The sequence below is a fragment of the Aquarana catesbeiana genome, linkage group LG01 (genome assembly GCF_042186555.1).
Source record: "Aquarana catesbeiana isolate 2022-GZ linkage group LG01, ASM4218655v1, whole genome shotgun sequence".
NCBI classification, from domain to species: Eukaryota; Metazoa; Chordata; class Amphibia; order Anura; family Ranidae; genus Aquarana; species Aquarana catesbeiana.
The window spans coordinates 276,360,169-276,372,668 of record NC_133324.1 but is presented as its reverse complement, the minus strand read 5'-3'; the positions used below and the strand labels follow the sequence as shown (position 1 = coordinate 276,372,668).

Below are 12,500 nucleotides of genomic sequence, written 5' to 3'. Positions count from 1 at the left end.
TGACTTGTCATTTCTTTTAATCAGTTCTGCACCTTATTTGGCTATGTTTTTGCTGAGAAATGATAGCGTCTACGGAGTCGCCATGAGTAGAGCAGCATGTGTGCGCCGCCGAGACCTAGTTTAGGATGCTTGCCTGTTATACTCTGGTTTCTCTTCAGATCGAATAAATCTTTCGCCTTTTACTAAAGATTTCCGTGGAGGGGAACAACTATGAGTTTCAGAGAATTTTTTGATGCCTAGCTAAAGCTGGGCTTGCTAATCTGGTGAAAAATAGCTTGAGTTCTTTTGATTTGGAAAGATGCTGAGACAGCGTTAATGTTGTTGGTGGTGGTGGTGGTCAACGTGGCATCGAAAACCATTTGGTGGTCTTGGTCTACCTACAAGTTATCGGAGCATTTTTGGGTGTCTTTTGTTGTTGGCTTTGTGCGGTTGGCCTCAAATGAAAGTTGACGGTGTAGCCAACCAAAGCGGCTCCTGCTTGAATTCTTGCGGACTCGCTCCTGTTAGCAAAACGTTGAAAAAACTTCCCGCGTGCTCCATTCTCGGTAAGTCGGCCCCTGTGCGGTCCTATTCGACTCTTTTTAAGGGATCCTTTAAAAAGCACAGGGCAACGCGCTATATTCCCCAATTCCATTGCCGCGCGCCTTTTATGCGGTTCTGATGAAGCGAATTGCTACAAGCGCCTGCTGATTCCCGCTATGCAGCTGTAAAGACATGCAAATTAGGCTGTCCTGCTCTATAGCGGCCTTCTCTCATTATCCCCGGCAGTGGGCCGTCCTTTCACTTTTCCTTATTTGCATAACCCTAATGTATCTCAGGTGATATATTTTGACATTTTTAGCTTGACAAACTCTTTCTAGTGGTGTTTTTCTTTGACTTGTCATTTCTTTTAATCAGTTCTGCACCTTATTTGGCTATGTTTTTGCTGAGAAATGATAGCGTCTACGGAGTCGCCATGAGTAGAGCAGCATGTGTGCGCCGCCGAGACCTAGTTTAGGATGTTTGCCTGTTATACTCTGGTTTCTCTTCAGATTGAATAAATCTTTCGCCTTTTACTAAAGATTTCCGTGGAGGGGAACAACTATGAGTTTCAGAGAATTTTTTGATGCCTAGCTAAAGCTGGGCTTGCTAATCTGGTGAAAAATAGCTTGAGTTCTTTTGATTTGGAAAGATGCTGAGACAGCGTTAATGTTGTTGTTGTTGTTGGTGGTCAACGTGGCATCGAAAACCATTTGGTGGTCTTGGTCTACCTACAAGTTATCGGAGCATTTTTGGGTGTCTTTTTTTGTTGGCTTTGTGCGGTTGGCCTCAAATGAAAGTTGACGGTGTAGCCAACCAAAGCGGCTCCTGCTTGAATTCTTGCGGACTCGCTCCTGTTAGCAAAACGTTGAAAAAACTTCCCGCGTGCTCCATTCTCGGTAAGTCGGCCCCTGTGCGGTCCTATTCGACTCTTTTTAAGGGATCCTTTAAAAAGCACAGGGCAACGCGCTATATTCCCCAATTCCATTGCCGCGCGCCTTTTATGCGGTTCTGATGAAGCGAATTGCTACAAGCGCCTGCTGATTCCCGCTATGCAGCTGTAAAGACATGCAAATTAGGCTGTCCTGCTCTATAGCGGCCTTCTCTCATTATCCCCGGCAGTGGGCCGTCCTTTCACTTTTCCTTATTTGCATAACCCTAATGTATCTCAGGTGATATATTTTGACATTTTTAGCTTGACAAACTCTTTCTAGTGGTGTTTTTCTTTGACTTGTCATTTCTTTTAATCAGTTCTGCACCTTATTTGGCTATGTTTTTGCTGAGAAATGATAGCGTCTACGGAGTCGCCATGAGTAGAGCAGCATGTGTGCGCCGCCGAGACCTAGTTTAGGATGCTTGCCTGTTATACTCTGGTTTCTCTTCAGATCGAATAAATCTTTCGCCTTTTACTAAAGATTTCCGTGGAGGGGAACAACTATGAGTTTCAGAGAATTTTTTGATGCCTAGCTAAAGCTGGGCTTGCTAATCTGGTGAAAAATAGCTTGAGTTCTTTTGATTTGGAAAGATGCTGAGACAGCGTTAATGTTGTTGGTGGTGGTGGTGGTCAACGTGGCATCGAAAACCATTTGGTGGTCTTGGTCTACCTACAAGTTATCGGAGCATTTTTGGGTGTCTTTTGTTGTTGGCTTTGTGCGGTTGGCCTCAAATGAAAGTTGACGGTGTAGCCAACCAAAGCGGCTCCTGCTTGAATTCTTGCGGACTCGCTCCTGTTAGCAAAACGTTGAAAAAACTTCCCGCGTGCTCCATTCTCGGTAAGTCGGCCCCTGTGCGGTCCTATTCGACTCTTTTTAAGGGATCCTTTAAAAAGCACAGGGCAACGCGCTATATTCCCCAATTCCATTGCCGCGCGCCTTTTATGCGGTTCTGATGAAGCGAATTGCTACAAGCGCCTGCTGATTCCCGCTATGCAGCTGTAAAGACATGCAAATTAGGCTGTCCTGCTCTATAGCGGCCTTCTCTCATTATCCCCGGCAGTGGGCCGTCCTTTCACTTTTCCTTATTTGCATAACCCTAATGTATCTCAGGTGATATATTTTGACATTTTTAGCTTGACAAACTCTTTCTAGTGGTGTTTTTCTTTGACTTGTCATTTCTTTTAATCAGTTCTGCACCTTATTTGGCTATGTTTTTGCTGAGAAATGATAGCGTCTACGGAGTCGCCATGAGTAGAGCAGCATGTGTGCGCCGCCGAGACCTAGTTTAGGATGTTTGCCTGTTATACTCTGGTTTCTCTTCAGATCGAATAAATCTTTCGCCTTTTACTAAAGATTTCCGTGGAGGGGAACAACTATGAGTTTCAGAGAATTTTTTGATGCCTAGCTAAAGCTGGGCTTGCTAATCTGGTGAAAAATAGCTTGAGTTCTTTTGATTTGGAAAGATGCTGAGACAGCGTTAATGTTGTTGGTGGTGGTGGTGGTCAACGTGGCATCGAAAACCATTTGGTGGTCTTGGTCTACCTACAAGTTATCGGAGCATTTTTGGGTGTCTTTTTTTGTTGGCTTTGTGCGGTTGGCCTCAAATGAAAGTTGACGGTGTAGCCAACCAAAGCGGCTCCTGCTTGAATTCTTGCGGACTCGCTCCTGTTAGCAAAACGTTGAAAAAACTTCCCGCGTGCTCCATTCTCGGTAAGTCGGCCCCTGTGCGGTCCTATTCCACTCTTTTTAAGGGATCCTTTAAAAAGCACAGGGCAACGCGCTATATTCCCCAATTCCATTGCCGCGCGCCTTTTATGCGGTTCTGATGAAGCGAATTGCTACAAGCGCCTGCTGATTCCCGCTATGCAGCTGTAAAGACATGCAAATTAGGCTGTCCTGCTCTATAGCGGCCTTCTCTCATTATCCCCGGCAGTGGGCCGTCCTTTCACTTTTCCTTATTTGCATAACCCTAATGTATCTCAGGTGATATATTTTGACATTTTTAGCTTGACAAACTCTTTCTAGTGGTGTTTTTCTTTGACTTGTCATTTCTTTTAATCAGTTCTGCACCTTATTTGGCTATGTTTTTGCTGAGAAATGATAGCGTCTACGGAGTCGCCATGAGTAGAGCAGCATGTGTGCGCCGCCGAGACCTAGTTTAGGATGTTTGCCTGTTATACTCTGGTTTCTCTTCAGATTGAATAAATCTTTCGCCTTTTACTAAAGATTTCCGTGGAGGGGAACAACTATGAGTTTCAGAGAATTTTTTGATGCCTGGCTAAAGCTGGGCTTGCTAATCTGGTGAAAAATAGCTTGAGTTCTTTTGATTTGGAAAGATGCTGAGACAGCGTTAATGTTGTTGTTGTTGTTGGTGGTCAACGTGGCATCGAAAACCATTTGGTGGTCTTGGTCTACCTACAAGTTATCGGAGCATTTTTGGGTGTCTTTTTTTGTTGGCTTTGTGCGGTTGGCCTCAAATGAAAGTTGACGGTGTAGCCAACCAAAGCGGCTCCTGCTTGAATTCTTGCGGACTCGCTCCTGTTAGCAAAACGTTGAAAAAACTTCCCGCGTGCTCCATTCTCGGTAAGTCGGCCCCTGTGCGGTCCTATTCGACTCTTTTTAAGGGATCCTTTAAAAAGCACAGGGCAACGCGCTATATTCCCCAATTCCATTGCCGCGCGCCTTTTATGCGGTTCTGATGAAGCGAATTGCTACAAGCGCCTGCTGATTCCCGCTATGCAGCTGTAAAGACATGCAAATTAGGCTGTCCTGCTCTATAGCGGCCTTCTCTCATTATCCCCGGCAGTGGGCCGTCCTTTCACTTTTCCTTATTTGCATAACCCTAATGTATCTCAGGTGATATATTTTGACATTTTTAGCTTGACAAACTCTTTCTAGTGGTGTTTTTCTTTGACTTGTCATTTCTTTTAATCAGTTCTGCACCTTATTTGGCTATGTTTTTGCTGAGAAATGATAGCGTCTACGGAGTCGCCATGAGTAGAGCAGCATGTGTGCGCCGCCGAGACCTAGTTTAGGATGCTTGCCTGTTATACTCTGGTTTCTCTTCAGATCGAATAAATCTTTCGCCTTTTACTAAAGATTTCCGTGGAGGGGAACAACTATGAGTTTCAGAGAATTTTTTGATGCCTAGCTAAAGCTGGGCTTGCTAATCTGGTGAAAAATAGCTTGAGTTCTTTTGATTTGGAAAGATGCTGAGACAGCGTTAATGTTGTTGGTGGTGGTGGTGGTCAACGTGGCATCGAAAACCATTTGGTGGTCTTGGTCTACCTACAAGTTATCGGAGCATTTTTGGGTGTCTTTTGTTGTTGGTTTTGTGCGGTTGGCCTCAAATGAAAGTTGACGGTGTAGCCAACCAAAGCGGCTCCTGCTTGAATTCTTGCGGACTCGCTCCTGTTAGCAAAACGTTGAAAAAACTTCCCGCGTGCTCCATTCTCGGTAAGTCGGCCCCTGTGCGGTCCTATTCGACTCTTTTTAAGGGATCCTTTAAAAAGCACAGGGCAACGCGCTATATTCCCCAATTCCATTGCCGCGCGCCTTTTATGCGGTTCTGATGAAGCGAATTGCTACAAGCGCCTGCTGATTCCCGCTATGCAGCTGTAAAGACATGCAAATTAGGCTGTCCTGCTCTATAGCGGCCTTCTCTCATTATCCCCGGCAGTGGGCCGTCCTTTCACTTTTCCTTATTTGCATAACCCTAATGTATCTCAGGTGATATATTTTGACATTTTTAGCTTGACAAACTCTTTCTAGTGGTGTTTTTCTTTGACTTGTCATTTCTTTTAATCAGTTCTGCACCTTATTTGGCTATGTTTTTGCTGAGAAATGATAGCGTCTACGGAGTCGCCATGAGTAGAGCAGCATGTGTGCGCCGCCGAGACCTAGTTTAGGATGTTTGCCTGTTATACTCTGGTTTCTCTTCAGATTGAATAAATCTTTCGCCTTTTACTAAAGATTTCCGTGGAGGGGAACAACTATGAGTTTCAGAGAATTTTTTGATGCCTAGCTAAAGCTGGGCTTGCTAATCTGGTGAAAAATAGCTTGAGTTCTTTTGATTTGGAAAGATGCTGAGACAGCGTTAATGTTGTTGGTGGTGGTGGTGGTCAACGTGGCATCGAAAACCATTTGGTGGTCTTGGTCTACCTACAAGTTATCGGAGCATTTTTGGGTGTCTTTTTTTGTTGGCTTTGTGCGGTTGGCCTCAAATGAAAGTTGACGGTGTAGCCAACCAAAGCGGCTCCTGCTTGAATTCTTGCGGACTCGCTCCTGTTAGCAAAACGTTGAAAAAACTTCCCGCGTGCTCCATTCTCGGTAAGTCGGCCCCTGTGCGGTCCTATTCCACTCTTTTTAAGGGATCCTTTAAAAAGCACAGGGCAACGCGCTATATTCCCCAATTCCATTGCCGCGCGCCTTTTATGCGGTTCTGATGAAGCGAATTGCTACAAGCGCCTGCTGATTCCCGCTATGCAGCTGTAAAGACATGCAAATTAGGCTGTCCTGCTCTATAGCGGCCTTCTCTCATTATCCCCGGCAGTGGGCCGTCCTTTCACTTTTCCTTATTTGCATAACCCTAATGTATCTCAGGTGATATATTTTGACATTTTTAGCTTGACAAACTCTTTCTAGTGGTGTTTTTCTTTGACTTGTCATTTCTTTTAATCAGTTCTGCACCTTATTTGGCTATGTTTTTGCTGAGAAATGATAGCGTCTACGGAGTCGCCATGAGTAGAGCAGCATGTGTGCGCCGCCGAGACCTAGTTTAGGATGCTTGCCTGTTATACTCTGGTTTCTCTTCAGATCGAATAAATCTTTCGCCTTTTACTAAAGATTTCCGTGGAGGGGAACAACTATGAGTTTCAGAGAATTTTTTGATGCCTAGCTAAAGCTGGGCTTGCTAATCTGGTGAAAAATAGCTTGAGTTCTTTTGATTTGGAAAGATGCTGAGACAGCGTTAATGTTGTTGGTGGTGGTGGTGGTCAACGTGGCATCGAAAACCATTTGGTGGTCTTGGTCTACCTACAAGTTATCGGAGCATTTTTGGGTGTCTTTTGTTGTTGGTTTTGTGCGGTTGGCCTCAAATGAAAGTTGACGGTGTAGCCAACCAAAGCGGCTCCTGCTTGAATTCTTGCGGACTCGCTCCTGTTAGCAAAACGTTGAAAAAACTTCCCGCGTGCTCCATTCTCGGTAAGTCGGCCCCTGTGCGGTCCTATTCGACTCTTTTTAAGGGATCCTTTAAAAAGCACAGGGCAACGCGCTATATTCCCCAATTCCATTGCCGCGCGCCTTTTATGCGGTTCTGATGAAGCGAATTGCTACAAGCGCCTGCTGATTCCCGCTATGCAGCTGTAAAGACATGCAAATTAGGCTGTCCTGCTCTATAGCGGCCTTCTCTCATTATCCCCGGCAGTGGGCCGTCCTTTCACTTTTCCTTATTTGCATAACCCTAATGTATCTCAGGTGATATATTTTGACATTTTTAGCTTGACAAACTCTTTCTAGTGGTGTTTTTCTTTGACTTGTCATTTCTTTTAATCAGTTCTGCACCTTATTTGGCTATGTTTTTGCTGAGAAATGATAGCGTCTACGGAGTCGCCATGAGTAGAGCAGCATGTGTGCGCCGCCGAGACCTAGTTTAGGATGTTTGCCTGTTATACTCTGGTTTCTCTTCAGATTGAATAAATCTTTCGCCTTTTACTAAAGATTTCCGTGGAGGGGAACAACTATGAGTTTCAGAGAATTTTTTGATGCCTAGCTAAAGCTGGGCTTGCTAATCTGGTGAAAAATAGCTTGAGTTCTTTTGATTTGGAAAGATGCTGAGACAGCGTTAATGTTGTTGGTGGTGGTGGTGGTCAACGTGGCATCGAAAACCATTTGGTGGTCTTGGTCTACCTACAAGTTATCGGAGCATTTTTGGGTGTCTTTTTTTGTTGGCTTTGTGCGGTTGGCCTCAAATGAAAGTTGACGGTGTAGCCAACCAAAGCGGCTCCTGCTTGAATTCTTGCGGACTCGCTCCTGTTAGCAAAACGTTGAAAAAACTTCCCGCGTGCTCCATTCTCGGTAAGTCGGCCCCTGTGCGGTCCTATTCCACTCTTTTTAAGGGATCCTTTAAAAAGCACAGGGCAACGCGCTATATTCCCCAATTCCATTGCCGCGCGCCTTTTATGCGGTTCTGATGAAGCGAATTGCTACAAGCGCCTGCTGATTCCCGCTATGCAGCTGTAAAGACATGCAAATTAGGCTGTCCTGCTCTATAGCGGCCTTCTCTCATTATCCCCGGCAGTGGGCCGTCCTTTCACTTTTCCTTATTTGCATAACCCTAATGTATCTCAGGTGATATATTTTGACATTTTTAGCTTGACAAACTCTTTCTAGTGGTGTTTTTCTTTGACTTGTCATTTCTTTTAATCAGTTCTGCACCTTATTTGGCTATGTTTTTGCTGAGAAATGATAGCGTCTACGGAGTCGCCATGAGTAGAGCAGCATGTGTGCGCCGCCGAGACCTAGTTTAGGATGTTTGCCTGTTATACTCTGGTTTCTCTTCAGATTGAATAAATCTTTCGCCTTTTACTAAAGATTTCCGTGGAGGGGAACAACTATGAGTTTCAGAGAATTTTTTGATGCCTAGCTAAAGCTGGGCTTGCTAATCTGGTGAAAAATAGCTTGAGTTCTTTTGATTTGGAAAGATGCTGAGACAGCGTTAATGTTGTTGTTGTTGTTGGTGGTCAACGTGGCATCGAAAACCATTTGGTGGTCTTGGTCTACCTACAAGTTATCGGAGCATTTTTGGGTGTCTTTTTTTGTTGGCTTTGTGCGGTTGGCCTCAAATGAAAGTTGACGGTGTAGCCAACCAAAGCGGCTCCTGCTTGAATTCTTGCGGACTCGCTCCTGTTAGCAAAACGTTGAAAAAACTTCCCGCGTGCTCCATTCTCGGTAAGTCGGCCCCTGTGCGGTCCTATTCGACTCTTTTTAAGGGATCCTTTAAAAAGCACAGGGCAACGCGCTATATTCCCCAATTCCATTGCCGCGCGCCTTTTATGCGGTTCTGATGAAGCGAATTGCTACAAGCGCCTGCTGATTCCCGCTATGCAGCTGTAAAGACATGCAAATTAGGCTGTCCTGCTCTATAGCGGCCTTCTCTCATTATCCCCGGCAGTGGGCCGTCCTTTCACTTTTCCTTATTTGCATAACCCTAATGTATCTCAGGTGATATATTTTGACATTTTTAGCTTGACAAACTCTTTCTAGTGGTGTTTTTCTTTGACTTGTCATTTCTTTTAATCAGTTCTGCACCTTATTTGGCTATGTTTTTGCTGAGAAATGATAGCGTCTACGGAGTCGCCATGAGTAGAGCAGCATGTGTGCGCCGCCGAGACCTAGTTTAGGATGTTTGCCTGTTATACTCTGGTTTCTCTTCAGATCGAATAAATCTTTCGCCTTTTACTAAAGATTTCCGTGGAGGGGAACAACTATGAGTTTCAGAGAATTTTTTGATGCCTAGCTAAAGCTGGGCTTGCTAATCTGGTGAAAAATAGCTTGAGTTCTTTTGATTTGGAAAGATGCTGAGACAGCGTTAATGTTGTTGGTGGTGGTGGTGGTCAACGTGGCATCGAAAACCATTTGGTGGTCTTGGTCTACCTACAAGTTATCGGAGCATTTTTGGGTGTCTTTTTTTGTTGGCTTTGTGCGGTTGGCCTCAAATGAAAGTTGACGGTGTAGCCAACCAAAGCGGCTCCTGCTTGAATTCTTGCGGACTCGCTCCTGTTAGCAAAACGTTGAAAAAACTTCCCGCGTGCTCCATTCTCGGTAAGTCGGCCCCTGTGCGGTCCTATTCGACTCTTTTTAAGGGATCCTTTAAAAAGCACAGGGCAACGCGCTATATTCCCCAATTCCATTGCCGCGCGCCTTTTATGCGGTTCTGATGAAGCGAATTGCTACAAGCGCCTGCTGATTCCCGCTATGCAGCTGTAAAGACATGCAAATTAGGCTGTCCTGCTCTATAGCGGCCTTCTCTCATTATCCCCGGCAGTGGGCCGTCCTTTCACTGTTCCTTATTTGCATAACCCTAATGTATCTCAGGTGATATATTTTGACATTTTTAGCTTGACAAACGCTTTCTAGTGGTGTTTTTCTTTGACTTGTCATTTCTTTTAATCAGTTCTGCACCTTATTTGGCTATGTTTTTGCTGAGAAATGATAGCGTCTACGGAGTCGCCATGAGTAGAGCAGCATGTGTGCGCCGCCGAGACCTAGTTTAGGATGTTTGCCTGTTATACTCTGGTTTCTCTTCAGATCGAATAAATCTTTCGCCTTTTACTAAAGATTTCCGTGGAGGGGAACAACTATGAGTTTCAGAGAATTTTTTGATGCCTGGCTAAAGCTGGGCTTGCTAATCTGGTGAAAAATAGCTTGAGTTCTTTTGATTTGGAAAGATGCTGAGACAGCGTTAATGTTGTTGGTGGTGGTGGTGGTCAACGTGGCATCGAAAACCATTTGGTGGTCTTGGTCTACCTACAAGTTATCGGAGCATTTTTGGGTGTCTTTTTTTGTTGGCTTTGTGCGGTTGGCCTCAAATGAAAGTTGACGGTGTAGCCAACCAAAGCGGCTCCTGCTTGAATTCTTGCGGACTCGCTCCTGTTAGCAAAACGTTGAAAAAACTTCCCGCGTGCTCCATTCTCGGTAAGTCGGCCCCTGTGCGGTCCTATTCGACTCTTTTTAAGGGATCCTTTAAAAAGCACAGGGCAACGCGCTATATTCCCCAATTCCATTGCCGCGCGCCTTTTATGCGGTTCTGATGAAGCGAATTGCTACAAGCGCCTGCTGATTCCCGCTATGCAGCTGTAAAGACATGCAAATTAGGCTGTCCTGCTCTATAGCGGCCTTCTCTCATTATCCCCGGCAGTGGGCCGTCCTTTCACTTTTCCTTATTTGCATAACCCTAATGTATCTCAGGTGATATATTTTGACATTTTTAGCTTGACAAACTCTTTCTAGTGGTGTTTTTCTTTGACTTGTCATTTCTTTTAATCAGTTCTGCACCTTATTTGGCTATGTTTTTGCTGAGAAATGATAGCGTCTACGGAGTCGCCATGAGTAGAGCAGCATGTGTGCGCCGCCGAGACCTAGTTTAGGATGCTTGCCTGTTATACTCTGGTTTCTCTTCAGATCGAATAAATCTTTCGCCTTTTACTAAAGATTTCCGTGGAGGGGAACAACTATGAGTTTCAGAGAATTTTTTGATGCCTAGCTAAAGCTGGGCTTGCTAATCTGGTGAAAAATAGCTTGAGTTCTTTTGATTTGGAAAGATGCTGAGACAGCGTTAATGTTGTTGGTGGTGGTGGTGGTCAACGTGGCATCGAAAACCATTTGGTGGTCTTGGTCTACCTACAAGTTATCGGAGCATTTTTGGGTGTCTTTTGTTGTTGGCTTTGTGCGGTTGGCCTCAAATGAAAGTTGACGGTGTAGCCAACCAAAGCGGCTCCTGCTTGAATTCTTGCGGACTCGCTCCTGTTAGCAAAACGTTGAAAAAACTTCCCGCGTGCTCCATTCTCGGTAAGTCGGCCCCTGTGCGGTCCTATTCGACTCTTTTTAAGGGATCCTTTAAAAAGCACAGGGCAACGCGCTATATTCCCCAATTCCATTGCCGCGCGCCTTTTATGCGGTTCTGATGAAGCGAATTGCTACAAGCGCCTGCTGATTCCCGCTATGCAGCTGTAAAGACATGCAAATTAGGCTGTCCTGCTCTATAGCGGCCTTCTCTCATTATCCCCGGCAGTGGGCCGTCCTTTCACTTTTCCTTATTTGCATAACCCTAATGTATCTCAGGTGATATATTTTGACATTTTTAGCTTGACAAACTCTTTCTAGTGGTGTTTTTCTTTGACTTGTCATTTCTTTTAATCAGTTCTGCACCTTATTTGGCTATGTTTTTGCTGAGAAATGATAGCGTCTACGGAGTCGCCATGAGTAGAGCAGCATGTGTGCGCCGCCGAGACCTAGTTTAGGATGTTTGCCTGTTATACTCTGGTTTCTCTTCAGATTGAATAAATCTTTCGCCTTTTACTAAAGATTTCCGTGGAGGGGAACAACTATGAGTTTCAGAGAATTTTTTGATGCCTAGCTAAAGCTGGGCTTGCTAATCTGGTGAAAAATAGCTTGAGTTCTTTTGATTTGGAAAGATGCTGAGACAGCGTTAATGTTGTTGGTGGTGGTGGTGGTCAACGTGGCATCGAAAACCATTTGGTGGTCTTGGTCTACCTACAAGTTATCGGAGCATTTTTGGGTGTCTTTTTTTGTTGGCTTTGTGCGGTTGGCCTCAAATGAAAGTTGACGGTGTAGCCAACCAAAGCGGCTCCTGCTTGAATTCTTGCGGACTCGCTCCTGTTAGCAAAACGTTGAAAAAACTTCCCGCGTGCTCCATTCTCGGTAAGTCGGCCCCTGTGCGGTCCTATTCCACTCTTTTTAAGGGATCCTTTAAAAAGCACAGGGCAACGCGCTATATTCCCCAATTCCATTGCCGCGCGCCTTTTATGCGGTTCTGATGAAGCGAATTGCTACAAGCGCCTGCTGATTCCCGCTATGCAGCTGTAAAGACATGCAAATTAGGCTGTCCTGCTCTATAGCGGCCTTCTCTCATTATCCCCGGCAGTGGGCCGTCCTTTCACTTTTCCTTATTTGCATAACCCTAATGTATCTCAGGTGATATATTTTGACATTTTTAGCTTGACAAACTCTTTCTAGTGGTGTTTTTCTTTGACTTGTCATTTCTTTTAATCAGTTCTGCACCTTATTTGGCTATGTTTTTGCTGAGAAATGATAGCGTCTACGGAGTCGCCATGAGTAGAGCAGCATGTGTGCGCCGCCGAGACCTAGTTTAGGATGTTTGCCTGTTATACTCTGGTTTCTCTTCAGATTGAATAAATCTTTCGCCTTTTACTAAAGATTTCCGTGGAGGGGAACAACTATGAGTTTCAGAGAATTTTTTGATGCCTAGCTAAAGCTGGGCTTGCTAATCTGGTGAAAAATAGCTTG

The 12,500-nt window shown here is 44.8% G+C and overlaps 15 non-coding genes across 15 annotated transcripts; all 15 read left to right on the top strand.

Annotated features, from left to right (window-relative positions):
• Positions 1–138: 138 nt before the first annotated feature.
• LOC141124839 (U5 spliceosomal RNA) lies at positions 139–253 on the top strand. The gene has a single exon (XR_012241169.1). It is a non-coding gene; the product is annotated as a U5 spliceosomal RNA (small nuclear RNA).
• Positions 254–1,011: 758 nt separating this feature from the next.
• LOC141124920 (U5 spliceosomal RNA) lies at positions 1,012–1,126 on the top strand. The gene has a single exon (XR_012241239.1). It is a non-coding gene; the product is annotated as a U5 spliceosomal RNA (small nuclear RNA).
• Positions 1,127–1,884: 758 nt separating this feature from the next.
• LOC141124838 (U5 spliceosomal RNA) lies at positions 1,885–1,999 on the top strand. The gene has a single exon (XR_012241168.1). It is a non-coding gene; the product is annotated as a U5 spliceosomal RNA (small nuclear RNA).
• A 758-nt stretch (positions 2,000–2,757) lies between these two features.
• Positions 2,758–2,872, top strand: LOC141124837 (U5 spliceosomal RNA). Its single transcript, XR_012241167.1, has one exon. It is a non-coding gene; the product is annotated as a U5 spliceosomal RNA (small nuclear RNA).
• Positions 2,873–3,630: 758 nt separating this feature from the next.
• On the top strand, positions 3,631–3,745 carry LOC141124943 (U5 spliceosomal RNA). Its single transcript, XR_012241260.1, has one exon. It is a non-coding gene; the product is annotated as a U5 spliceosomal RNA (small nuclear RNA).
• Positions 3,746–4,503: 758 nt separating this feature from the next.
• On the top strand, positions 4,504–4,618 carry LOC141124836 (U5 spliceosomal RNA). The gene has a single exon (XR_012241166.1). It is a non-coding gene; the product is annotated as a U5 spliceosomal RNA (small nuclear RNA).
• Positions 4,619–5,376: 758 nt separating this feature from the next.
• On the top strand, positions 5,377–5,491 carry LOC141124919 (U5 spliceosomal RNA). Its single transcript, XR_012241238.1, has one exon. It is a non-coding gene; the product is annotated as a U5 spliceosomal RNA (small nuclear RNA).
• Positions 5,492–6,249: 758 nt separating this feature from the next.
• LOC141124834 (U5 spliceosomal RNA) lies at positions 6,250–6,364 on the top strand. Its single transcript, XR_012241165.1, has one exon. It is a non-coding gene; the product is annotated as a U5 spliceosomal RNA (small nuclear RNA).
• Positions 6,365–7,122: 758 nt separating this feature from the next.
• On the top strand, positions 7,123–7,237 carry LOC141124918 (U5 spliceosomal RNA). The gene has a single exon (XR_012241237.1). It is a non-coding gene; the product is annotated as a U5 spliceosomal RNA (small nuclear RNA).
• A 758-nt stretch (positions 7,238–7,995) lies between these two features.
• LOC141124917 (U5 spliceosomal RNA) lies at positions 7,996–8,110 on the top strand. Its single transcript, XR_012241236.1, has one exon. It is a non-coding gene; the product is annotated as a U5 spliceosomal RNA (small nuclear RNA).
• Positions 8,111–8,868: 758 nt separating this feature from the next.
• On the top strand, positions 8,869–8,983 carry LOC141124833 (U5 spliceosomal RNA). The gene has a single exon (XR_012241164.1). It is a non-coding gene; the product is annotated as a U5 spliceosomal RNA (small nuclear RNA).
• A 758-nt stretch (positions 8,984–9,741) lies between these two features.
• On the top strand, positions 9,742–9,856 carry LOC141124869 (U5 spliceosomal RNA). The gene has a single exon (XR_012241194.1). It is a non-coding gene; the product is annotated as a U5 spliceosomal RNA (small nuclear RNA).
• Positions 9,857–10,614: 758 nt separating this feature from the next.
• Positions 10,615–10,729, top strand: LOC141124832 (U5 spliceosomal RNA). Its single transcript, XR_012241163.1, has one exon. It is a non-coding gene; the product is annotated as a U5 spliceosomal RNA (small nuclear RNA).
• Positions 10,730–11,487: 758 nt separating this feature from the next.
• On the top strand, positions 11,488–11,602 carry LOC141124915 (U5 spliceosomal RNA). The gene has a single exon (XR_012241235.1). It is a non-coding gene; the product is annotated as a U5 spliceosomal RNA (small nuclear RNA).
• Positions 11,603–12,360: 758 nt separating this feature from the next.
• LOC141124914 (U5 spliceosomal RNA) lies at positions 12,361–12,475 on the top strand. Its single transcript, XR_012241234.1, has one exon. It is a non-coding gene; the product is annotated as a U5 spliceosomal RNA (small nuclear RNA).
• Positions 12,476–12,500: the final 25 nt, after the last annotated feature.